The 27,183-nt window shown below is 38.4% G+C and overlaps 1 protein-coding gene across 1 annotated transcript in view; it reads right to left on the bottom strand.

The window, feature by feature from the left end:
• The window catches only part of TAFA1 (TAFA chemokine like family member 1), a 473,022-nt gene that overhangs the window by 387,356 nt on the left and 58,483 nt on the right, over positions 1-27,183 (bottom strand). The window lies entirely within an intron of this gene.

Here is a 27,183-nt window from a genome sequence, read left to right as displayed (position 1 = left end):
ACAAGGCTTTCCCTTTGGCATTTTTAAGACTTCTTTCAAAAAAAGGCATACCTGGGGATAAAATATTAGAGGCCAAAAGCCATGGCTGAGTTAGGGCCACCATATTTACTAGGTGAAAGTTGCATTCTCTACTGCCTTTTGTCTACTGAATCAATATCTGTTTCTGACATTCTATCTGCTAGGCTTTAAGGGATTAATCTGTGAGTACCAGGTAGATTAGGCCTGGTTTACACAGGGAGGCAGCTCAAATGCAAGGGAAATTCTGCCTCTTGCAAAGAAACAAATTGAATAATCTAATCAAAGTAGGAAAATATCACTTTGCCCTTTTTTGTATAGAAATGCACCTCTGCAAACAGACCTTTATTAGTGGGAAACAGGTGCTAGTGGCTTTCTTTTTACTTTAAATAAGTTTATTTAGTAGAAAAAAATATATTTCCTCACATGAACTTTTCCCATTTTAATTCTGCTTTAGAGAAAAAAGTAAACACTTGATTCTTGGTTTTATCACAAAACCTCCCATGGTTTCTGTAGCCTTCCATTTCCTGTTAGTAAGTGAATTTGATAAACATATTTTTGCTTAAAGAGCAACTGTAGGATTGAGGGAACCTCACCTTGATTTTGCAAGCTTTTTCAAATCAATGTGGCGATAGAATAAAACGTGCTTTTTTTAACTGGCTGAACATTTTAGAGACCAAAAATTTTTTTGACACAACTGAGTTTTAGTCAATATTGAATGTCTCCAGTTAGACGACACTCTTAAATTATTATTGAAATATATATCAACCAACATTTTAGTTTGGAAAATTGTTTAGAGTAGGAATCTTTAAACTTTTTCTATAAAGGACTAAATAGTAACTATCTTAGTCTTTGCATGCCAGATAATCTCTATCACAAGTACTGAACTCTGTTGCTGTAGCCCAAAAATAGCCCTAGACAATATGTAAACAAATGAGCTTAGTTGTTTTTCTATAAAACTTTACTTATAAAAACAGGTTGTGGGGCTGATCTGGCCCCTGGTTTAGAGTTATAGTTCTTCCCTCCCACTTCATCAAAAGACAGAAAGCTCATTCCAATGTAATTTGTGTAAAAATAAATGAAATATAAAGGTAATTCATTTCCTTTAAAGGTGACTATATATTCTAGGACTGTGATATTTTTAATCACAATATAAAAGTAATGCACTTTTCTGTTAATGTATTTCACAAAATTTACATGTCTTTTTCTCATTTAAAAATTCTATATTTCCCCATACATTTTGAAAAACAATAAAGACTTAATTGAATGATGTAATATTTCTCAGGGAATTGTCCTTGTAATTGTCCGATGCCAGTTTATCACTTCGGTGGTTAGCTAAATAAACATAGCAGACGCATATTAGTATGAATTTTTGGCAATCTCCCAAGCCTCTTAATGACCAGAATAGGAGGCTGGTATAACAGTGGCTACTGAGTTTAGAGTGGAACAATTATAATAATAAAGGCAATAAAGATTAATTATGAAACGTAAGATGGCCTAATGTTAGACTTCAAATTCATGTAGTGTGCTGGAGACACATGAATGAAAAATTGGTTAGGTTAGGTTGACAAGAGACACATGTAAATAAAGTGGGAGTCCTAAGCCAATGGGAAGGAGTAATCAGAGACTTGGGTTCAAAGTCTGACCCTGCTACTTATTAACTCTGGGATTTGGGGCTCATTTATACTCTCTGAGCCTCAATTTTTCTCATCTTTACAATAGGGGTAAGAAAAAAGCCTACTTCCTATGTTCTATGAGGATTGAATGATATGATCTATGTAAGGTGCTTAGAACAGAACCTGGTACATAGCAAATCTTCTGTGAATATTGACTACTAATGCTACTTATTATTATAGTGCTGAAGCCTGTAACTTAGAAATTCAGGGAATTCTAATACTCTTCCAAACACTTACTAATTCACCACCAATGAAACTTACTAAATCCGTGTGTTTCCTGTGAGCCTTGGTAGGTGACTGGCTAATGGAAGAAATGCATACAACAATGTTAACTGCTGCTGGTGAAAAATATAGATGTATTTGCACCCCTGAAGAATTATCCATATTTCAGCAAATATTCAATGTCAAAACTAGAGGAATGAACTGCTAAGGCTGACATCACTGTGACATGTAGTTAATAAGCACCTTTGAGAACAAGAAAACCTTTAAACACACTTACCCCACAGCACTTCCTCCTCCAAAGTGTTAGGCTACCCTTCCTGTGGCTAATTCCCCCACATCTCCTCCTAAAGAGTGGGTACTCAGAGGTCTAAGCAAGCCGGCCCACTCACAGGGCCTGAAGCAAGAGTACAAATGGAGATCTCCTCCCCAGCCCACCTTCCTCCCCTCTCCCCTAACACCAGCCTCCACTGTAAAGAGTTGAGCACGTGATTTCGGACACCAAAGCCCTTCGTCTCCATCCCAGAAATATCTACCCTTTGGTCACACCATGTTTGCACACCCTTAACATCATTTCCTTATCTTGAAAGAATAAACTCAGGAAAAAGCCTGAAAACAGGTTCAGGGCCACGTGTACTGAGAATCCTAGAGTCTCAAATATCCAGACTCTGGGGTGGGAGGGAGGGCACGGGTTCTGGATGGACACAGCCCTCTGCCTGAAGATTCCCAAGGGGAGGGGCACAACCAGCAGAGGGCAGAGCTGGACCCCAAAGACCAAACCCTAGAGCAGGGCTACCTGGCCTGGGTGGGAGGATGGTATTGACTATAAGTAAGTGATGAAAAGTCTAAGAACCAGAGATTTATGTGACTTTCTTCCTGGCAAGTGGTTGAAGTAGATTCTTAACTAAAATACCTTGCGAGTCCAGGCATCTTTTTCTCATCTTCCCAGAAACTGATCAGTAAAGTTCTGATAATCATAACATAGAACAGCCAATTGCAGATTTTTTTATGTAAGCATGCGTCTGAGACTCAGTCCTAGGTAAAGTTTTATGTGGATAGATAGCAATTTAGTGTGTGTGTGTAGGGGAAACAATGAGAACCAGCTTCCTATGCATGTTATGAGTTAACTGACATTAATGTCTCCACCCAGTTCCCCTATTAATTAGGGCAGTGTACAACCCTGCTTTACACAGAAGTGAATGCTTGGGCAGCGCTACAGGATGTTGCAAAATTGTAATATCACAGTTACCTGAGAGGTAGAAAATTGAATGGTAGAAAAGCAACAGGCTTTTAAATCCTAAGCACAAGATATTTAAAGAATTGGAAGGTGGTTTTAGAACATTTGCTGGGGGAGAATTTAAAGCCTTCTAAACTTTAAGAGATCCCAACAGCCTCAAATCTCAAGACAATCTTGATGTTTCTACCTGAAATGAATTAGCACCAAAAGAAAGAAAGGAAGCATCCCCGCTGAATCTAAAGCCATAACTTCCAGGATAGAAATGACAAAAAGTTATTAGTTACTAGAACACCTTTACCTTTATTCTTGTAGAAAGTGAAACACAGTCTGGGATGCATTTTTGTCTTTGACAAGGCATTTGATTTTTAAATTACTCTGACCCTACCCCACTCTGCAGAAAAATCTAGGCTCTTTTAGCACTTCTCATGAAAGCTCCTCCACCTCAGAGTTGACCACTTTGAGATCTGGGTGAACTTGGGCCCCAGAAAGGTGTTTCAAGAGGAACTGGCCACATAGGCATCCGGAGCTGTCCGAAGCTGAGGGACTGTCTGCTTGGATGTAGGGGAAGTTGCCGAAGTCTGAAATGGTTCCTCTCTGAAATGCCTGAAACCCCTTAAGAGAAACCACCCCAAATAGAACCTAGCAACACCACCACTTCTCAGCTGTATTTCACCCTCAGCCTTCTCACAAGAGCCGGGCAGTGCTGCTTTCTAGTTCCGCTCCTGCTCCCCTTTCCTCTCTGCTTTAAAAATGTGGGAGGCTCTTCCTACTGAATAACCTTTCTATTTTGGCATCTGAGACCTTTGACATCTCCCTTCTCTTTAGAGACTTACCTGGTGTCTTTCCCATAGCCAGGACAGGGTCTACATCTCCAGGGCCTGGAGTGGTTGGGCACGTCACTAAGCACATGGTGAAAACACCAGCTTCAGTTGTTTCCCAGCCTTCTGTTTCTGCTTCAGGTCTTACCGTATTCTGACTCAGGCTACAGCAATCTGCATTTTTCCCACATGATTTCTTAAACTGGGAGCTTTTTTTTTGTTTTTGCTTTTGTTTTTATAAATTTATTTATTTATTTTTGGCTGCGTTGGGTCTTCGTTGCTGCACGCAGGCTTTCTCTAGTTGTGGCGAGCAGGGGCTACTCTTCGTTGTGGTGCACGGGCTTCTCATTGCAGTGGCTTCTCTTGTTGCGGAGCACAGGCTCTAGGCGCGCGGGCTTCAGTAGTTGTGGCTTGCGGGCTCTAGAGCGCGGGCTCAGTAGTTGTGGCACATGGGCTTAGTTGCTCCGCGGCATGTGGGATCTTCCCGGACCAGGGCTCGAACCCGTGTCTCCTGCATTGGCAGGTGGATTCTTAACCACTGCGCCACCAGGGAAGCCCAAACTGGGAGCTTTTTAAGGAGAAGGGTCGAATTTCACTTATCGCTGATTTCAGAGTATCAGAAATGCAATACATGCTCAGGAAATAGACCTTTATTGATTCATTGAAAGGAATATCATGAAATATCCCTTTATTCATTAATAGATTGCTGTTGGGTAAATAGCTGGAATAATGAATGATGACTGGGGAAAGAATGCTTAGATTTGAATTGAGCTGAATGCAGTCTAAACATTCACAGCAGACCTACTGACAAGCAGTATCAAACACTGAATTTGGGGTTGGGCTTAGGAAAGCACAGGATCCATCTGGTGGACCTGACAGTCCCAGGCTGAGCCAAGAGCCTCTTTATACATGACTGTCACTCTTAGCATCTCTCTCGGCCATAACTATCCTCCCTTATAATAATGTGTACACATGTCTATTTCCCTCCACCTCCCTACCACATGCTTCTTCAAGGCATATATCCCAACTTATGGCTGGCATGATGCATTGCACATAAATAGTGACCAATAAGTATTTGATGACTCTATGAATCAATGAAGCAGACCCTAGGCAGACATAGGTTCCTAAAAACTCTCTGAGGTAGAAAAGTAAATGCCTTTACACATTTATTTTTATTCTCTGCATTTCGTTGCTTTGAGAGCTAAAGCTCAGGAAGTTCCGATGGCTACCCACAAATCACAAGGGGGTGGGGGAAGCAGCACAGAGTAGTAGAAAATTCTGCTCTTCTTAAGAAACACTAGTCGTTTGGATGCATTTAATAGAAACCTTTAAAAACTAATCACATTTTTAAATGTCTAGAGTTGGGAGGTTGTGATGTTTTTTTTCTTTTTTCTATTTGAGGCATTCAGTGATTGACTTCCATCATGACTCTGTTAAAACACTGAATCCACTGCAGAGTTTCACCTGAAAGGAATAACATGGCTCTGCACAATGAGAACCCAGCCGATCCTCGGAAGACAGTGGCAATTATGGGTATTGATGGCTTAGCGTGTGCTGGTCACTAAGAGCATCACATGAATCATTTACCGTTTCACATGGGAAAACAGGAGGGACAGCCTGTCAACGCTTTCATGCTTCACATGAGGGGAAGCAGGACCTGGATCCGTATTTATCTGAGAGCAGTGGCATGTTCTGAGTTGCCATGCTGTGGGGGGTCTCCTCCAGCAAGGCTATGAAGGACGGCAGAGAGAGCTTCCACCTCATGTCTCCGTTGGGGAAATCAGTCCAGGGCCATATATTTCCATGGCTCTCTGGTCATCCCGCTATCATAGTCCTTACTATACTTCACTGTGAGTATACTCAGGCAACAAGTATTCGTTGAGCACTTATTAAGTGCCAGGCACTGGGCACAGCAGTAACAAGACCAATAAGATATCCTGATCTGTCCTTCTGCCAGAGTATAAGCTATATAAAGGCAAGAGACACATTTTCCTTCCTCCCTCTCCTACCAGTATTGAAGGATGAGATAATTCAATCTATCTGTATTCAAAGCACCAAATAACTGTTCTGAGACAACAGAATATAGGCCCATGCTCTACATAAAAAGACATTTCATCTGACGCTCATTTCAGGACAAATGAGAAATGTTTCGTATTGGTGTGCCATGCAGTGAACACAGGATCAAACACAGACTGGGATGGAAAACCAACAGAGATGATCATTTATTTTGTTTACTCAAACTTAAGTAGAAACTAATTCCTCTTCAACCTGAACATTAAGTGTTGTGGCCTTGAGGCTGAAAGGTGTTCGTTTCATATAAGGGTTATGATGGGAAAGAAGGGTCCTGTGTAAAACTCTATGTTAATGAAGCTGAGGTTCTGTCATTATCATCACGAGAAACCCAGCCCTGGGTTCTGCTTCCCACTGTGATCTCTACTGTGCTTATGGGTCAGATGATCATTTCTCTTAGGGTGCGCTCATGGTGAACACAGGAAGGGAAATGCATCTATGGCGACAATTCTTTTGCTTTAATAAGAATGATCCCAGAGCATCTGTTATTAAATCCCTCAACTCACAGAAACACGGTGTAGACAGAAAAGCACATCTAGGGAAACAAGTATTCATTCTGGTCCCCAGACACCATTTTACCTGCCAAGTGTGCCTGGGGGTAGACACCTGCTGGATGGTAATTAGGTGTTTTAAAAATCTCCAATCTTCACCACCGCTCTTCACCATTATCTCTGAGGATAACTTTCTAAAATTCTCACTTCTAATCTATATAAAAGTGCGTTGTGATTACAACTCTGAAGGTGTGGGGTATGTATGTGTGTATATACACTATTTAGACTTGTTCCATGGTAATACAGTATTTTGTTAGACATCAAGTTCCTATAATAGTTTAATTTAAAATTTAGGCATACAGGCTTTGCTGTTTCAAATCCTAGCTCTGCCATTTACAAGCTGTGTGACCTTGGAAAAGTTACCTAACCTCTCTGAGCCTTAGTTTCAACAGTCAAAACATGTAGCTAATGTTCTTATCTAACAGAGTTGCTGGAAGAACAGAATAAGATCATGTATCTAAAACATTTTGGTACAACGAAAGGCAGGAAATTCTCTGAAGTCTGCTCTACTATTCTGGCAAGTCATTTAGCCTCTTTGAGTCCAGTTTCCTCATCTGTAAAATGGGGACACTAAGAGTACCTAATCCGTTGACCATTTTGCCCGGACTAAATTAATTAATGCATGGATAGTGTTTAACATACGGTCTGAGACACATTAAGTGCTCAGTAAGTGTTACTGTTGTCAATGTTACTATCATTACCATCATCTGATAATTTGCTGGAGGGCAGGGACCATGGCTTAAAAAAGTTTCTTCAGCCCAGATCTTGGGGAGCTAAATATACCTTAGCTTTTCAACTCTGAGTGTCCACAGGCTTGAATAGCACCAGGCAAAGGTATCTCGTTGCACAAATATCTCTGAATCCTACTCTTTGAATTAATAAAAACCTTTTTTTTAATGGCAAGACCACTTAAAAGAAACTCAGACATGTTTCCACTTGAACTGATATCAAGATCCAGGAATTCCATCTCATGGGAAGTGAGAAATGAGAGACTCTGTAAGCAGCAGAGTTTAGAACCTAAGAGCCCTATCAAACATGGGCAGAACGAGAGTGTCCAGTGAGCTGCAAACACACTTTGGAAAACAGCCAATCGGATCTCTCTGGCTTGAAGACGAAGGACCAGAATGTCACTTGCTTGAGGCCAAGCCACTGAAGGGCCTCTGAGAGGGTCACAGCCCATTTTCTGTGACGGGTGGCCTTATACACTGCTGTAGGAGTAATTCCATGGGACCACCAACAGTTACGCTAAGGGATGACTCCTTGTTAACCAGAGAAAAGCGACCACCAAAAGCTAAAGCAAATTCCAGTTTGGTTGAGGACCAGAAAATATTGCTGCGATGTATGTCAAAGAGTGTTCTGCCTACGTTTTCCCCTAGGAGTTTTATAGTATTCAGTCTTACATTTAGGTCTTTAATCCATTTTGAGTTTATTTAATGTTCACTGCAGCACTATTTACAATAGTTAAGTCATGGAAGCAACCTAAATGTCCATCGATAGATGACTGGATAAAGAAGATGTGATATATATATATATATATATATATATATATATATCTGAATATTACTCAACCATAAAAAGAATGAAATAATACCATTTGCAGCAACACGGATGGACCTAGAGATTATCATACTGAGTGAAGTAAGTCAGACAAAGACAAATATCATATCATGATATCGCTTATATATGGAATGTAAAAAAAAGATACAAATGAACTTATGTACAAAACAGAAATAGACCCACAGACATAGGAAACAAACTTATGGTTATCAAAGAGGAAAGGGGGGGAGGGATAAATTAGGAGTTTGAGATTAACATATACACACTACTATATATAAAATAGATAATCAAAAAAAACCTACAGTATAGCACAGAGAACTATACTCAAAATTTTGTAATAACCTGTAAGGAAAAAAATCTGAAAAGAATATATATATATATATATATATATATATATATATATATATATATATATATATATATGAATCATTTTGTTCTACATCTGAAACTAACACAACATTGTAAATCAACTATACTTCAATAGAGTATAGAGCTAAAGCAAATTCCAGTTATGGTTGAGGACCAGAGTCCACGTTTAATTTCTTTTTTTTCCTCCATTTTTTCCTCTGATTTTTCATATCACTTTATAGGTTGATACCTAGGGATGTGAAAGAGAAGAAAATTAACATCCGCTGAGTACCTGTGATGTGCCATGCACAACACTGTAGGATAGATAACCCTATCTCTAATTTATATATTCAAATACTGAGGCTCATCACATAGCTAATAACTGGCAGAGCCAGGATTACAATTAATGTCTCTGCTTCTCTCCTTCCATGAGAACCGGTACATGTCTCTGTGTTCCATGTTGTAACCTCAGTACCTAAGTGACACTTTCTAATCATTCTTCCATGCATATTATTACAACAACTTAGTTTCTCACCTATATGTAAGACCTGACTACCTTTTTAATATTTGTTGCTAAATGGGCATAAGGAAATGTTTCTTTTATTCATTCATTATTTATTCATTCAACAAATAGTTATGAGGCCCTACTATGTTCCAGGCACCAGAGACACATATATCAGTGAGTAAAACAAAGATCTCTGCCCTTGTGGATCTTATATTCTAAAGGAAGAAGTGAGACAGTAAGTTATAAATTCAATAAATAAACAAATTATTAAAGATGTCAGAGAAAGATTCATTGACTCAGAGGAGATGAATGATTTAAAGGCCCATGAACCCATCAAAGTTGGGAATCATGACTGGATGGAATTAGAGTTTTGATAGGTATAATATTTTTGAAAATATTAAACTGATGTCCTTTTCATTCATCTTAAATCACAATACCCTGGGGCCCTCCTACCCTAATGGGTTTCAGTGCCTCAGAGAAAGGGCAGGCATTATCCAGAATAACAAAACCTATGCTTCAGGTTGACTGTCAAATTAGATTTATTTTGAGTCCATAACAAGATAATAGTTCTGAGAGTCAGGCCTTGTCAAAAGAGAAAAAAAAAAAATTCTCAAAGCTCCCTCTCCATATCAAGAGACAAATCTGGTGATGGTATCCATAGGGCTTTTCTGTATGCTGTGGGTAGAGAAAATTCAGGATAGAACATGATGTAAGTTCCCATCAAAGGGGAAATGGAGAATGCTTTCAAGGAGACCAGGAGCTAGAGTTCTTACTTCTCATCAACCCCTATCCACTTTTGGGGACCAATCCTCAAGGGGAGTAATAAAAACACAAGATATATTGACAGGGAAGGCCATAAGCAGATTTCTACCTGCAACTTGAAAAAAATGCAACTATTAAGGTGCACCCTTCTAATATGTGGAAGCTGCCACAGAATGTAAATGGCCACATGGCATAGTCAGAAGGTAACTCCTTCAGGCTGATCCACCTCCCCAGTGTATCATGGTGCATCTCACCCGACCCAACACAGCAATCCATGGATTGCTTATGACATGGGAAAGATTTGAAAGTATCTCTTGAGTATAACAAATGCTAGCTGAGAATTAAGAACCAAGAACCTGCCATGGTTCTGCTAGGGTAATTTGTAGGGTGTCTCTCAGAGTGGAAATGAGGAAGATGAACATCAGTTTAACATTATCATAGCTGAGAGCCAGGAGGATCACCTGAGCCAGGAGGAGCCAAACGAGACCAAGTTCTAGAGCGGGAAATGAGAAGTGAAAAGGAGAGCGACTAGGGCCCATTGCGTGGAAAGAACAGTTTCAGCAGCTGTGAACTTGAGAGACACACAAAGAATGATGTTCAGTCACCAGGTTGGACAAGAATGTTCTCAATAGAGCCCAATAAGAACCCAGGAGACAATCCAGCTACCCATACTCACTCCCTCCAGCCTTCCTTTCTCCATCACCTATGAGTACACAAAAGCTTTTTATCTACACCTAATGACACCTTGGATTTTGAGGAAGGACAGGGAAAACTTTTGAGAGGAAATAAACATATATGAAAGTGACTTTCAAATATTAATTTGTGAATATTTATATAAAAGAGACTGAGCTAATCTGAAAGAGATTGTTTAAAATGAGCAGTGAGTGAAACACCTAAAATTAAGCTATTCCCAGTCAACCTTGTTCAGCTAGAGACAATAAAACTGAGTTGTAGTGTATAAATCTTGATCTCTAGATAAAAGGGCTACTGACTCAGCTATTATGATTTATCCTGCCTTATTCTTTATGCACGTGGATCCAACTGATTTTATTTTGGCACATTTGGGGAGTGCAATTGCTATGCTGGTAGGTGTCCAGATATTAAACATTTCTGTTTATGATTTCTGAGAGATGTATTTTGGAAGGAAGAAGTGTTCTTTTGCCTGTTGAAGTGCTTACAAACTCTTTGAGAAAAACTGCTTAATAAGCCCCATGAAAGATTTACTTGAGATAGAAGGAAGAATTTACGGGCAGAACATGGCTCAATTTCCTTCTTTTCTTGCCCATTTGTCACAAGAGATCTCTCACTGGTCTAAAACTCTTCTTGAATAAGTTGAAGTCTTTTCTCATGCTGGTGTCTATTCTTTATAGTGTCTACCTAGACACATGCAGACCTCTTCCCAAATCATATGCTGATCTCCATCTGTTCAGAGCCTTCCCCTCTGAGAATCACTTAAGTCTTCAGATCTTTCTGATTTTCTCCCCTGTAACAAGTTACTGTTGATTAAGCTGTTTTCTTCTTCATGTGTATTTATTTCCCTTTTAGTACCTTTTATTCTAAATCTGACTCAACAGTTCAATCAGTGAAGAAATCTTTGGGCATCCAAAAAAAATTCTGCCTTTCATTCGTTTGTCAATGCCTTCAAGCTAAAGAGGAGCAAGAACACATTTTTAGTTGAACAATGATGGGTTTATTGTCTTACGGCAAGGAGAAAGAGCTCCACCATGGGGAACACCATGGCTAAGAGGGGTGGGAAAGGTGTTGGAAAGGGCTCATTATAGGATTTGGAATTAGGTCATTTGGGAGATAATTCAAGGAAATGGGACTTTGGTCTGCCTGGGAAACTGCCAGGAAGCTGGGATAATTCTATGATTGGGTATCCTAATAATTCTTACCTAGAATGTGAGAACCTAGTGCAAGGCTAAAACTGATTTGTAAAAAAGCAGCAGTCGCTTGTATTAACTATCATAGAGAAATGTTTGGTCATTTTTGTGGTTTAGACAATGTTTATGTTTTTGTCTGATACAGGGTCAGACAAAATGATTACAGGGTCATTGTCTTGATCAGTTACAGTCACAGAAAGGCCTTGCCTGATGTTGATGTTTTGTGAAATTCTTTATGTTCAACACGAGCACACCAAGGCCCACCTGTGTGTGTGTGAGGCCAGCTTCTGCCTCTCAGGGCTGTTTTTCTCTGTGAATGTTCATTCTTCCACTCACTTGTAGAGGTTTATCAAAATTGATAATTATTTAATTCATTGGTCTGCTTACTTGATATTTTGTCTGTTCTTTATAGTAGAAAATGAGCACTATAAAGATAGATACCATGTCTAACTGGCTCTTCATTTTATCCCAAGTGACTGCTCACCGCCAAGGAACAAAGCACCCAGCAGACTGAGAAATCTTGGAAGGTCTCAAATCAGACGCTGATAATCATGTTAAATCTTACAGCTCAGAGCATTGAAGAAATGAGAATGGTTGGAAAGTCAGCCAGTTATTCCAGACTCCAAAAAGCAAAACTTCTCAGTGTAAACTTTTTAAGATATGTTCTCAGAAGCTAGCCAGTAGAGTATATTTCTTTATTATGCTATCTGTTTCAGATAACCTGCCAAGCTATTTAAAATGCCAAATTATCAATGTTCCAGTATCCCTAAAGAGAAGCCTGTGGGTGCCCTGGGTGATCACAAGGAAGGTTGGAGAACCATTAACTTATATTGTCATTTAAAAGGGGAAAGCATTCAACTATCATGGTCTAGTAAATTAGAACATTGGAGAACCAAAAAAAAAAAAAAAAATCCTTCATTAAGAAAACTATTCTGGAATAGATTGTTTTTCACACCTGATGTCAAGACATTTCAGTAGTTGGCGGATTGATATTTAACTCAGATTAGATTGTTTCAAAGAATAATAACTTTTTTACATGTGTTAGAACACGTAAGTATTTCGGTTGTTTTGGTGGATGGAAATCTTTCTGAGGAAGAGATTTGGGATCAAAGAAGCAAAGGTCTTACTGACACTGATTTTTGAAGTAGCATCACCACTAACATCCTAGTTTTCTATGACTTGTCACAGGGTGGACTGACTGATTCTCTCATCCAAATAAAACTCATCCAGACTCTCTTAGCGTCAGATAATTTGCCAGATGCCATAGAAACAGGAGTGAAGAGTAGATGTAATTTTTGCCTTCTGATGTCATAGTCACAAAAGAAAGCAGATGCTGAACAAGGAATTACCTGTGAGCTGTGTTACAAAAGGAGAGGTACACACGGACCACTAGAGCAACATAAAGAAGGCCTATCCAGACTCATAGGGTCACAGATGGAGGGGAGCAGCATAGGGTACAAAATAGGGAAAATATCATTAGCTGAGATGTCTTTGCATGCCTTTAGAGTTGTAGATTTAAATCTTACATTTGTAATTCCAATGATTCAAATCTTGATGTAGTCTTAAAATTCCATTTCTTAATGTAAAAATGAATTGTCAATATCCTGGCTGTGTTTTTGCAAGATGATACCATTGGGGGGAAATGGGTGAAGGGTACACAGGATCTTTTTGTATGCAAATCTGCAAGTATCTCAAAATAAATGTTTAATTTTTTAAAAATGCCACACATATCTTGCAGGAATTTGTTTCATGTGTTGGAGAGAAGACTTCTGAGTTATCAGACAACTCAGCCATCACAACTTCAAAAACTGCAATTCTCAGCTACTAGGATGTCTGGCTCATATTAATTGGTCTTCACAGCTTCGGTGATTGAATGAATGAGCACAAATTCTTAGTGAGTAGGCAGGCTCAGGCTGCTAACCTCAACGGCAAAGACTTGGTCATTATAGTGAAATGTTCACTTAGTGTTGAAGAGGGGCTTTTAGGAGGTCAGCCAGCTAACTCCATTTTCAGAGGTCACACAAATAATAGCCTCTGTGAGTCATGAACACGTTTTTTAACTAGAAATTGTAATTCATGTCAGGATTGTTTGTATTTCTCTCTTTAATATTTTATCCTTTATTCCTAAAGAGGCCTAGCCCAGACATCGAGGGACCATGTAAATACAGTTGGCTGAATTATTAAAAGGATTCTCTCCGAGCACCTCAAGGACTACACAAGGCTTTTCTAGTTAACATTTCCATCTAGGCAAGGAAGGTCAGGACCGCACTTCAACCACAAAGATTAGAGTTGGCATAGTCAACTGTGATAATAGGAACCCTGGGATTCACGGCTTGGTTTCCCTGGAAAGTGTAATTAATAACCCATATTTACTAAACCTCTAATCTAAATACATTTTAGGATCTGCTTTTTCTCCTATATCCTCCATACCTTACACTGAAACCATCTTCTCAAAAGTGGGACGAGCCTCTGAATTGGGTTTTAAAAGTGTTCATGTTAATTTATCAACAATGCATCCATCCACCTATCCATCCATCATCATAATGAGGAGGAGGAGCTAATGCTTATTATCTACTTACCATATAACAGGCAGTGTGCTGAAAATTTTATAAAATTTATATTATTTCATTTAACTTTTATAAAAAAGCATTATACCCATCTTAGAGATGATTAAATTGAGTCACAGAAAGATTAACTGCCTTGATTAAGATCACTTAGCCAATGCTGATAAGTCCCAAATTTAACTTTCCCACCCTGACCTCTCTCTCTCTTTTTTTAAAAATATTTTTCATTAATTTTTATCGGAGTCTAGTTGCTTTACTCTCTCTCTTGAGTTTGACTCATACATCCAGTTTCACACTTGAACATCTCCAGCTATAAGTCTAATAAGCACCTCACAGCCAAAATGTTAACTACCCTCCCCTCTACCTCCACGAAACCTTTGCTCCCTCCTATCCCCCAATTCAGTGATGACAACCAGTGACTGACAACCTAGTCTCTCAGGCCAAAAACTATAGAGTCCACCTGAACATCTCTTTCCCTCTCACCTGACATCCTAGCCATCAGCATATACAGTTCCCTCCACCTTCCAAATAGATCCAGAATGAGACCATTTCTCACCATCTCCAGTGATAACACAGTCACCTCTCACCTTGTCAACTGTAACTGCTTTCTAAGTGGTCTTTCCACTTCCACGTTTGACTTTCTATACCCCATTCAAACACACAGAGTGATAGTAACTTTTCAAAATTTCAAATATCAAGTCACTCCTTGGTCCAAAGTTCTTGCTGTATTTATTTTGTCATCCCTATCTCTTAGCATAGCTCTGATAGATGGAATCAATATTCATAATAGGGTCCCAGACCATTTCAGTGGTAACTTCCAGTAGAAACAATGAAAAGCCTACAAGTTTAGAATTGCAAGATTGGTAGAAACGGAGAAATTACCTATGTTCTCATTTACAGAGCAGGAAACTGAAGCTTAGGAATATTTGATGACTGCCAAGGGTCAAGTAGCTAAGAAGCAGTTGAACTCAATTTCATACTAAGGATCCCCAGCTCCTGGCCAGTGCTTTATACATGATGTCACACTGTCTCCACCTACCTTGTGACTAGGAATGGAAACCTCTAGATGTGTCAGAACCACAGATGATCAATAAAACCAAAATCAATGGAAAGATAAATTCTGTGTATTTGCCTGATATTACCAGTTCACCCTGGCTGTGGATACAGTCAATTAATAGAATTGTTATATTATTTTTCAGTTAAATTAATAGAGGTTATGCTCTGTGAGTATACATTATTTCCAAGTCTGTATTATAATGTCATTTATATAAAACCTTTTAATGGCCTTGGAAAATAATAACCAGAAGTATTAACCTTCTAATGGATGATAAAGACTGTCTCAGTAAAAACAAATGATACTCTAAACTAAATTTAAATGATCTTGTTTTATTTATTTATCATGGGCTTATAGAAAGACAGGAACATGAGCTGTTTCTGACATTGCTGTAACCCCAGTATGTGGCACATAGTGTCAGCTCAATAAATATTTATTGAATAAATGAATTAATGAGTTTTGTTTATCACAGAAATATTTGTAATAGGCAAAAATTAGAAACAATATAAATGCCCAGTAGTAAGACATTGGATATATAATTTATGGAACATTTATACAATGAAATAAAATCCCTGTGAAGTAGAAGTATATTTATTGTCTTGGAAGACACTCAAAGTATGCTGCTTCGTTACAAAAGCAAATTGTAAAAAGTTTATGTTTAATATAACACCATGTTTTAAATACAAGGATGGATGAATGGTTGGACAGGAAGGTGGGATGGAAGAAGACCAGGAGGAAGGAAGGAAGAAAGGAAGGAAGGAGGGAAGGAAGGAAGGAAGGAAGGAGGGAAGGAAGGAAGGAAGGAAGGAAAGGAGATAAGTAAAGGAAGAAAAACAACAAAAATAAATCTGGAAAGATATTTTCTAAAATGTTTTCTCTAGGTGATAGTTATAAATAATCTATGGCTTATTTTTATGTTTTTGCATTAATAAAATTGATTACTTGTATGGACATTAATCATTGTTTTAAAAAATATCTGGAATAGAGAGTCAAATTTTATTGGCAACCTCATGTCTTATGAACCAAATGCGAAATACTGAGAGTAATTATTTTCTTTTATTGCCACAAATAACAAAAAAATCCTCCAAACCAAATGAACATCTATTAACCAGTATTTTCAACTATTGTCTCAGAAAGATTTCTATTGAAGTATCTGGGTATGGGAGCTTTATGGATTTTGCAAATCAGATCCAGTTCCTTTCTAAATGCAATTCCTGTACAACAGTAGGTATCCAATGGTAACTAAGCAGGGTTATTTGAACAATGCATAAATATTTCATAGTGTGTGAAGAGCCACAAATGCCGAACTCTAAAATGTCTGCAAACATGCAAGATTTCCAGTTGCAAGAGTGTAATTATTGTCTTGGGATCTGTCAGGTGTCTTGTTGAAGACTCTTTTTATTTTGATAAAATGATGATCTTGCAAGAAGAATAATGCCCTAACATCTCAATGATCCTGATCAAGGAGAAAGATTCTGTAAGTCATTTAAGAGAACACTACTTAAAGCCTTCTGTTATCCAATAACATCAAAGAATTCCTCTCCAATGGGCCACTGTCTGGGAAAATGCGTCTATATCACAATAGGCTATGTGGCCACGAGTCTGAAACTTCAAAATCACGTATTATTGGCAACAAGCTGCCATCACTCTTTAGGCTAAATTAAAAGTAAATAAAGTTATCTCATCTTCCCTTTCCCACTTTCACATTACAGAATAAAGAGTTAAAAAAAATAATAAACCAAGAATTCAGATACAAATTTTGAAATCAGAAGGGGAAATTATTGTCAGGATGTTTTTTTATGCAGTTGGTCAATCTTATGACTTAAGAATAAATGAATATGAGAAGCAAGAATGCTGTTTTAACATGCAACAGTCAGAGACACTTACAGCAATCAGACAATAGAGACATATACAATTCACAGCTCACACTGCTGAAATGAAAGGCAGAGAGAAAGGTGAGAAGTCTGCAAGTTGTATGGACCACCCAGAAAATAACCAGCATCTCTAAGACGCTCCAGACATACACAGGACCCTAGACAGTAATTGACATCTGACACTGGTAAGGACTCTCTCCTGGATGAAGGCGATGATCAGTGCCCCCTATAACCTGGATCATATTCTGGCAATGTATATGACCATAGAACACTTTGGGAAAGAAGAGGAAGTGACCTTACAAGGTCTTCATTCTGGACTACTAGTCAAATCAGAACATCAGGTAACCCTCCACTACCAGATGTCTTGATTAATGACTGGCCATTTTCATATTTACAAATGGACTGTGCCTCTTGTGGACAGAGAAATCGCTTCAGGGCAGGAGAGAGAACTCTGAATTTCAAGCATCAGATGTTGGTTTTCTCAAATACTAGAATTATTGCTCAGCTTTGCAATAAAGATCAAGACCTGTGGCTAGAATTATCCACGTTGGGCACATCTGCTCCAGCAGGGATGGCTGTGGTGCTGTAGTTGCCCGTCAACTGGCACATCAATGTGGAAAAAGATTTGGGGGAAAGCACAGCCCCCATAAGAACACTTTCAAAGAATGATTATCAAAGTCCCCAGATTGGGGGCATTTACTGATAACCTGCTCAAACTACAGAATATCTAAAGTTGTAATAAACCCTTTCTCTAGTCTCTGAGTGACTAGGTCGTTCTAGTGAATTCTAAATATGTGACAGAAACTTGCATTTATAGGCATAGGTAGATACACTCTTTGAAATGGATAAAATGTAAAAACAACAAAATTCACTTCTGAGCTCTGCAGAAAGCAGTATCTTCATCTTCAGTCTCTTGTAAGGGTCAGGAGTAGTAATAACCTGCAAGATTCATATTTGAATCTGTTTTGGTGAGTGAGCTGAAGTGATGAAAAAGCAGAGACCATGAGGAAACAGAAGCAGAGAGAGAAAAATACCAGACGAAGACTGAATAAAGGCTAGTTGATAATGGACCAGAAGCAAGAAAAAACACCAAAAGAAGCCAAGACCAACATAGTGGTTGAAGCCTGTAGCTGCCAGAGGGAAGAAGGAATGATTGCAGAGGTCTGCAGTGATGCTTTGAATTCATCTCCATTTCTCGAGAACCTCAACAGTGTAACAATGCGTGTTCAGATTCTCAGGAGCACTGCACTGGCCTCATGGCCGTAATCACTCACTCAGTTGCTCCAGCCTGAATAAATCTGTTCCATGCCACTAAAAGAGCCTAAGTTAAGGCACGTTTACAATAAGAAAGAACAAAGAAATCACTTGAAATCTCACTACTCACACATAATGATCATTTGGGGGTATTCATCTATGGTCTTTTTGACGTATAATTTTCTTTTAAATGATTTTCACATAAAATCTATAGAAAACAGGCAATTAAAATCCAGATAATTTAAGAAACAACAAAAGTGATGATCACCTAAAATACTTAACTACTTAGAAATGAATAGGTGAGGGTTTGGGGCTTGGTGAAGTTAAGTGCCTCAATTAACTTTCTTACTGCTTGCAATGCTTTTTATGCCTCAATAGATCTCTCCTCTGATTTGAGAGGCACTCTCTCATTTGGTATGTATGTGATGTAAGGCATGGCCTTCACACCGTTTCATTCGGGCTCCTTTATGCTGGTAAGCACTTTGTAACTACAAAAAAAAAAAAATGAAAGGAGTGAAATGGAAGGCTATGAACTTCATTAATATTAAATATTAATCCCTCACAAATTAAGGTACGATTCCATTAAACGTTAAATGCACTCTTATAGCATGTCTGAAGGACAGGTAGGATACCTCCTCCTTATATACGGATAAATGGATAAAGGGAGGCAGTGACTTCTTCAGTGTCAAACAGCAGCATAATCAGTAATGACAAGCTAGGCCTTAATTGCTCTTAAACTCTAATTTATTCAATTCAGTCCTATATTTATTAGATACTTCCAAGATAGCCCACCATTGTGTCATCTCTGGAGGTACAGCAGAAATACAATTCGTTCCTACTTTAAGGCTTTCACTGTTTAGTGGGACAGGCAGACAGAAACAAATTATTATAACACACTGTACAAAGGAAATCATCATCATCTTCCTCTTTGTCATTGTCAACATCATCATCAACACTTGGGTATGCTTTAGCACTGTCCTATTTTCTCACTTGAATTCTATCTTTCAGTTCTCAAACAACGAAAAGAGTTCAGGCGCTATCAATGGCCCCAGTTTACAGATGTGGAAACAAGACTTTGAGAGACTAATAATTATTTGATGTCACAAGCTAGACCATGTCATGCTTAGAGCCTGAACCCAGGTTTATCTGCCAGCAAAGTTCAGGCTTATAACCACTGTATTGATGTGTCTCCTATATTTCAGGTTTATATAAATTGCTCCAGGAATAAAAATGAGGAATACTTTTAATTAGGAAATAGGAATAATGCAAAGACTCCTGATGGCTTATTGGTTTTTGTGAGGGCATTTTGGTATGTTGCTCTCTTTTATCAAACTCTGATACCCAAAGACAACTCAACTAAGAGTCAAAAGGCCTGGTCTCGGGTCCCAGCTCTTCCATTCAACCTTCACTAAGAATGCTCAAAGGGCAATAGAAGAACAACGAAAACATCTCACAACATTTCCATGATGCTCGTTTAATTCTGCTCATGGAGATTTTTCTTAAATGATTGGGAGGGATTTTTTTTCTATGAAAGATAATGGTTCTTGGTCCATCAAGCTGTAATGTTGACATCGACTACTCTTCTATCCACTTGAGAGAATCGGAAGATGTTTAAGGGTTAAAAGGCTAACTTACTTAGGCAATATCTTAATTGCTGCTCCTTCACAATGTGTAATGAAACAGCGTTTACTTTTAACAACCCCCTTGTTAAAGTCCTTGGGACTTAAAACAGCGTAAAATGAAAGCAATTCATTATAATTCTACTAAAGTGATTTTTTCTTTGTGGAGTTGAATGTAATATCCTAGTTAGGTTTTCAATATTCTTATCACAAACTACAAGTTGGTTTCTGCATCAGCTTATAGAAAAGGAACAGAGAGGAAGAAAACTCATTGAAGGTGACTAATAGTCTATTAACCTAGGAGTAAAATTCAGTCACAGGGGTCCCAGACTTCAACGGAAAGCCAAAAAACAGCTAATTTTACCCCCAGTGCCAATTAGTAGGGAAGGCAGTAAGTACACAGTCCCTATAAAGCAGATTCCAATGCTGGCCAGTCTCAACGCAATATTGTATACAAAAGAAGCAGTCAGATTTATAGTTATAAAAAATGTTCTAACGACAGTATTTATTGACCCTGGATCTATCTTCTGTGACTCTACTTTGTCTAGTCTTCAGTCTTGCATGTTAAATGTGTCTCTTTTGTCAACTGTCAGTTTCCTGGGAAAGGCCAATCACCCATGACCCAAAGAAATAATGTTTACAACAGAGGCATCTTGCTGCAACAATTCCAGAGGAATCAGAAATGGAACATTCTAAATGTTAAAAAAGTGTCCTGGGATAACAAATGCAAAGATGCTTAAGTAAGAGGTTTTCCAAGATTTAAGAAGCAATATTCAAAATTCAAGATTGAAGTAATTTATCCAAAGAACACATGCACTGTGGTTTTGAACAAGCTCAGGAGTGATATAGACCTGGATTTGAATTCCAGATCTACCATAAAACAGACTTGGGTATTATTTCACCTCCCTGAGCCTCAGTGTTCTCATATGTACAATGGGGATAATAATACTCTCTCACAGAGTTGGGTTATAAGCTTTGCCAGATGCTTTATATACTTTTTTTTTCCATTTTAATCCCACTATATCCCTTTCATATAGGCACTTTTATTTTTACTGGTGTAAAAATTGAGACTTCAAGAATTTATGTATTTGCTCGAAGTCACATAGCTAAGGAAATGTTTGCACTGGGATACAATCCCAGGAATTTGAACCTGAGCATTAAAGTTTTCAATTATACTCTGTACAGCCTCTTATGTATAGAGTATCCGGCCTATAGAAAGCACTTGATAAATATATATCACCATCCTCACCATCATCATCATTACCGTTATTACTTCTGTTACTAGCATTCTTCTATAGTTACTACTGTGACTCCTGCTAATACTCACTACTATTTCTACTACCACTGCTATAACTAATACATACTCGGGGGAAAAAAGGATTGTGCAGGAGATTGTGACATTTGTCTTTTAAAAATATGGAAACATTTTAATCCAACAGAATTTTATACTGAAACTTTATTGGACAGTTTGAAACAAGTATGTCATGTTTCACTGAAGAGAACTTTCCAGGTCAACATGCCCACCCTGGTAGTGCTATTGTTATTCATATTTTTATATTCTCCTTAGATATAAGGTAAATAATAGAAAGGGGAGAAAAGAATCAAGGGGTGCAAAGATTAGATAGATAGATAGATAGATAGATAGATAGATAGATAGATAGGGATAGAGATAGAGATATTTCAATATTGAAAAATGAGGGTCAGCTGGAAGCCTGGAGACACTCACTGCCCCAATCCAGTGGACTTCACTCTTAGAGCCTGGTCCTGTCATATATTTGCTATGAAATCTAAAGTAAATCAGTCAGCCTCAGGGGGTCTCTTTTTTTTTTTTAATCACAGATAATACACTATCAGGTTGTTTCTAACTCTAATATTCTGTAAATCCATAAAAATGCCTTTTTCTTATAATAAAGTCATAGGTCTAAGTAATCCTCCCAGAAGCCCACAACAAATGGAAAAATCTACCCAAAGAAGGTCTCTTCTCCTGGTTTATCTTATTTTCTAATTAACCAAGAGGATGGTCTGTCTGAAAACTTCCTTTGGAAGTCTAGAATTTAGACGCATGTCACTGCACACAGTGTTTTCTCTCCAGAAATCCTTCTAATGAGCTGGGGGAAGAGCATATTGTTCCTTTTTAGAAAAATTTCACTGGAGTTCTTTGTATTCTAACATAAATTACTTATTGCTGAAAACTGCAGGGATGGGAAAACACTGCTCTGAATGCTTTATATTTGTAGTGTTCTTTTCAGTTGACCTGAGCTTTCATACATTAGGTCATGTGTTCCAAACTTCAGACCAAACCAATGTCTCAGACTTTAGACCCATAATGTCCAAATGGCTGTAGACATCTCTGTGTGGACATTCCCCGGGCGCCACAAACCGCACAGTCCAAAACCAAACTCACCGAACCTGTAAGCACTCCGTTATGCTTTATCTCAGCTAGTGGCATTGCTCTTCACCCAATTCTCAAGACAGAAACCTGACGTTTGTCTCTATTTTTCTGAACTTGTCCTCAGACAATCAAGACCTACCTATTGAATCTCCCAAGCATTTCTTTTTTTCAATTTATTTTTATTGAGGTATAGTTAATTTACAATGTTGTGTTAGTTTCAAATGTACAGAAAAGTGATTCAGTTATGTGTGTGTATATATATATATATATATATATATATATATATATTCTTTTTCAGATTCTTTTCCATTATAGGTTATTACAAGATATTGAGTATAGTTCCCTGTGCTATACAGTACGTCCTTGTTATTTACCCATGTCATATATAGTAGTGTATGTATATTAATCCCAAACTCCTAAGCATTTCTAAAATATCCTCTCTTCATGCTTTCACTAGTGTTTGTGTTCCATCTCTTCACCGTCTGTCGCCTGGATCCCCGCAGGTCCTCCTAACTAGTCACCTGGCCTGTCATATTTCCTACAAACCCATGCTCCATAGATTCACCAGAATAATAATAAAAATATCACCCCCTGATATCCCTGTGAAGGAATCCACAGTATAAAACCCAAGGACCTTCATGACCTGACCCTCACCTACTTCTCTAGCCTCACATCCCCCACTTTCTGGTCTGGCAACCTGCGTCTGTTCCCATCTCTATGATTTTGCACGTGATGTCTGCTCTGCTAGGACTGCCACCTGCTATTAGCACAGCTGGTAAATGACCTGGCAGACTCCTCCTCACCCTTTAAGCCTCAGCTCAAGGATTATACCCTTGAATGACAAAAAAATATAGTACGAGAAGATAATTATAGTACGTACAATGTGCTAGGCTAAGCAAATTACAAGTACGAACACATTCAATTCTTCCAATGACCATATTAGTCAAGGGCTATTTTTATCCTCATTTTACAGGTGAGGAAACTGAGGCACAAAAAGGGTAAGGGACTCACTCAAGGTCACAACTAGCAAATGGCAGAGCTGGAATGGGAATTCAAGCTGCCTAGCTCCAGAATTCTGTTCTTAACCACTATACCTCACCTCCTCCAGTGAGCCTTCCATGATTGACTAATATCACTCCACCCATCTTACTGGTAAGACCTAGTTACTGGCAGTCTCAGGCCCTTGTTTTCCATCCTAGTGATTGATGATGCATCTAAACCATTGTTTCCCAAAGTGCAATCCTAGCAGCACCCTCATCAAAATGATCCAGCATGTTATGTTCAAAGCTGCAGGGTTGAAGTTTCTCTTTTTCTAAAAATCATCCAAAAAATGCAGACTCCTGCACCTTACTCCAGACGTACTGATCTGCAATCTCAAAGGAAAGAGCTGGATATCTGCATTGCAATCTACATAGTAGATTCTTACTGTGCAAGAAGCTGTGCAAGATGTGGGGGAGTAAATCAAATAAGGCAGGTAACGCACTCCACCCATGGCTCTTCACGTAGTCAATGCTCAAAACGTTAGTTCCTATTGCTATTATGGTTGTCTTTCCTACTGCTCGATCCAAGGGGAAGAAGCAAGAACAATGTTTCTATTCACTAAGACAAAAGGTGGGAAACGGGGACAGCAAGCCATGTCACTAAAACCATAACATGTGGGGTCTTCCTTGATCAGACAAAGAAGAATTTGGAAGGAAGGAAGAAGTTTGCGGTTTCCAGTTCCATGTTCTCTGGGGCTTATTGTAGGGAAACCACAGGGGAAGGTAAGACATGGTTACATTTTTATTTTAGCAGCTCTGTTCCTGAGAATAGTGGCGCCTACTTAAGTAACATGACCCCCAGTACAGGAATTGGAGTGATTAAAGATTTAAAAGCTTAGAATCATCAGCATTGTCATACTATGATATCTAAAGCCTCAGAACAGCAGAAATAGCCAGCTAACATAAACAAGAGGAATCTGTCTGAGCTAGAAATAGATGTCTGATTCTGAAAGAGAAAATCTACAAGAAAGTTAACCCCATGAGGGCATTAAAGTCCTTGATGGACAGAATGACATCTTCAGCACAGTCATTCACATGTTCAAAATCTTGCTCCGTGTTGCATTTCTTATTTTATGTGCACCAGTTATTTATCCCTTACCTACTAGTCAGTTTGAAACGTTTTCTTGAGGTCAGAAGTGTTTGTCTAGTGTGGATTAGTTCTTAGTCTCTAGTCTCCAATGTCCAGAGCCAGTGGCCAATAATTTAATCAATCATGCCTACAAAATGAAACCTCCACGAAAACCTTTTAATGGGGTTTGAAGAACTTCCACGTTGGAGAACACATGTATGTGCCGGAAGGGTGGTACACTCCAATGCTGCAGGGATAGAGCTTCTGTGCTGGGGACCTGCTGGACCTCTCCCTGTGTACTTATTCATCCGGTTGTACATTTTATCCTTTATAATATCCTTATAATAAACTGATAATGGTAAGTAAAGTGTTTCCCTGACTTCTAAGAGCCATTCTAGTAAATTCTTGAGTCTAAGGAGGGGGTTGTAGGAACCCCCAATTTATAGCCAGTTGGTCAGAAGTATGGGAGGCTTGGGACTTGTGACTGGCATTTGCCAGGGTGGAGGGCCAGTCTTATGGGACGAAGCCCTTAACCTCTACCCAAGTAGTCAGTGTCAAAAGTGAATTGAATTGTAGGACATCCAGTAGGTGACCAGAGAGTTAGAGAACCAGTTGTAGTGGAGAAAAATATCTCATACAGTTGGTTTCAAAAGTGCAGGTGAAAACACTGTCAAAAGAAGTAAGTTTGAAAGACCATGAGTCAGATTCAAGCATTAGGCAAGAAAGGTTGTTCAATGACCCCGTGGTATCCTTTAACACAAATGGCAAAACACTAGGGACCCTCTCAATCACTCATTAGGTGCCCTTGTAATGAGCTTCCAGAACATCCAACACATTGCCCACCATAGTCAATTGCTCTCATTCTGGTTTAGAAAATCTTCTCCCAAAGATCGTATGTTCAGATTTATGTAATCAGGTAAGAAGCCAATTGGCAATCATCCTTGGTAAGTCCCAAGTAAAACAAACTAAAACAAACAAAAACCCCTACCATATACCAGGAAGGTAAACCAAAACTGAAAAACTGCAAGCCAACAACAATGAAAGTAATGGACACAGAGATACTTCCTGTCCCTGCTAGAGACGGAAGCTTTCTGGTCTCCCTAACTCACTTGACAGCTGTTGTGATTTGGTTAAAACATACAAACTAATTGAATATATGACCAATAGAAAATCATTTGCTAAGTACAGAATCCATAGCTTACATATATATTTGCTCTACTCAACAGATCTGGATTCACTCGTGACCCCTTAGGGCAGGGAGACAATAATGTGGGTATATAACCATGGCAAATGATAATTAGCTAAGATGTACATTCCAAGGCAATTTTTTTTCTTCTCAAAAATGCAGATATTTCCCGCAAGAGTGAGGAAAAAAGAATCTAAATGAAGAAAGAGAAAGCACTCCTAGGGCTTGCACCTTTGTCTCTCTTATTAAATTTACAGCATGAAACAATTTTATCATCAAAATTATGTAATGGCATAAGCCACAATAGGATACTTCTCAGGCAGAAAATGGAAAAACACACACACATACACACACACACACACACACACACACAATATTTTCCAAGGAGTTAAGAAGCTTTCTTGGACAAGTTATGTTACAATAAAATATTAATGTATACTCATTTGTCATGTGTTAATTAGCAGAATAAGCTGTAGGAAGTCCGGATTACCATGCAAATGTTAATTAGGTCATAATTTATGTTAAGCATTTCTAAGTTTAGGAGCACCACGTCTCATTTAGCAGCAGTTGAACTTTAGAATTAATTTGCATGTGCAACTGCTCGTTTTCAATTTTAATATGACAGTCACTTCATTTTAATAAATACAAGAAACTGCATTTAAATAATAGCAAATTCAGAGCTAATTTTGTCACAGTCGGTACATTTCCCCGGGAGATGGAAACTCTGTCCTTTAATCACCACTCAGGTAAAAAAAAAAAAAAAAAGCTTCAGAAGATACTTTTTCTAAATAGCTAAGGGAGGTCTCCCTATCTCCAAGCCACTGTCCAGAATATAATGCCCTACTTCTCTTTTGGAGAAATTGTGCACTTAGATGGCTTTTACATGAGCTAGCTTGACCACCTTTAAGTCCCACTTGATCCCATTTTTATCTCCTCATTTTGGTTTGCTACAGATACAAGCACACAGCAACATTCGGTCAGTTCTCCTTTATTCTGTTTTTATATACTTGAATTTAAGTTTTTTCAAAAATTTTAATTTTTTAATTCTTTTTTGTTCTGTTTCACAGAAATGAATGATCCCAACTGCTCCTGAATTTTTATAAGCAATAGGAAACTCCAGTTGGAAAGGTTGTTCTTACCCCAGATATGAAAGCTTGCAGAAGAAAAAACAAAAAGCAACTCTAGCACCTCCAGGATGGGAAACCTTTTTATCTACTGGTTCAGAACCGGGTTTCTTAACTTTTCTCATGTCATAGACCCCTTTGGTGATCTGGTAAACCCAATGGACCCTGCTCAATGTAATATTTTTAACAATTAAAATATGGGATTAAAAATGGAACTAATTATGGTAAAATATTATTTTTTAAATATGTGACATAGTAGTACTTTTTCTTCTTTATTAATGCATTGAGGAACATGATCCGGGTCTGCTAACTGCTGTGATTTTAAGTATCTGTAGTAATAAGCCTAACCATGATTTCCAGCCATCT

This window comes from Balaenoptera ricei, chromosome 11, assembly GCF_028023285.1.
Source record: "Balaenoptera ricei isolate mBalRic1 chromosome 11, mBalRic1.hap2, whole genome shotgun sequence".
In the NCBI taxonomy this organism is placed as follows: domain Eukaryota; kingdom Metazoa; phylum Chordata; class Mammalia; order Artiodactyla; family Balaenopteridae; genus Balaenoptera; species Balaenoptera ricei.
The sequence above is the reverse complement of the archived record's forward strand: the minus strand, read 5'-3'. Positions and strand labels throughout refer to the sequence as shown.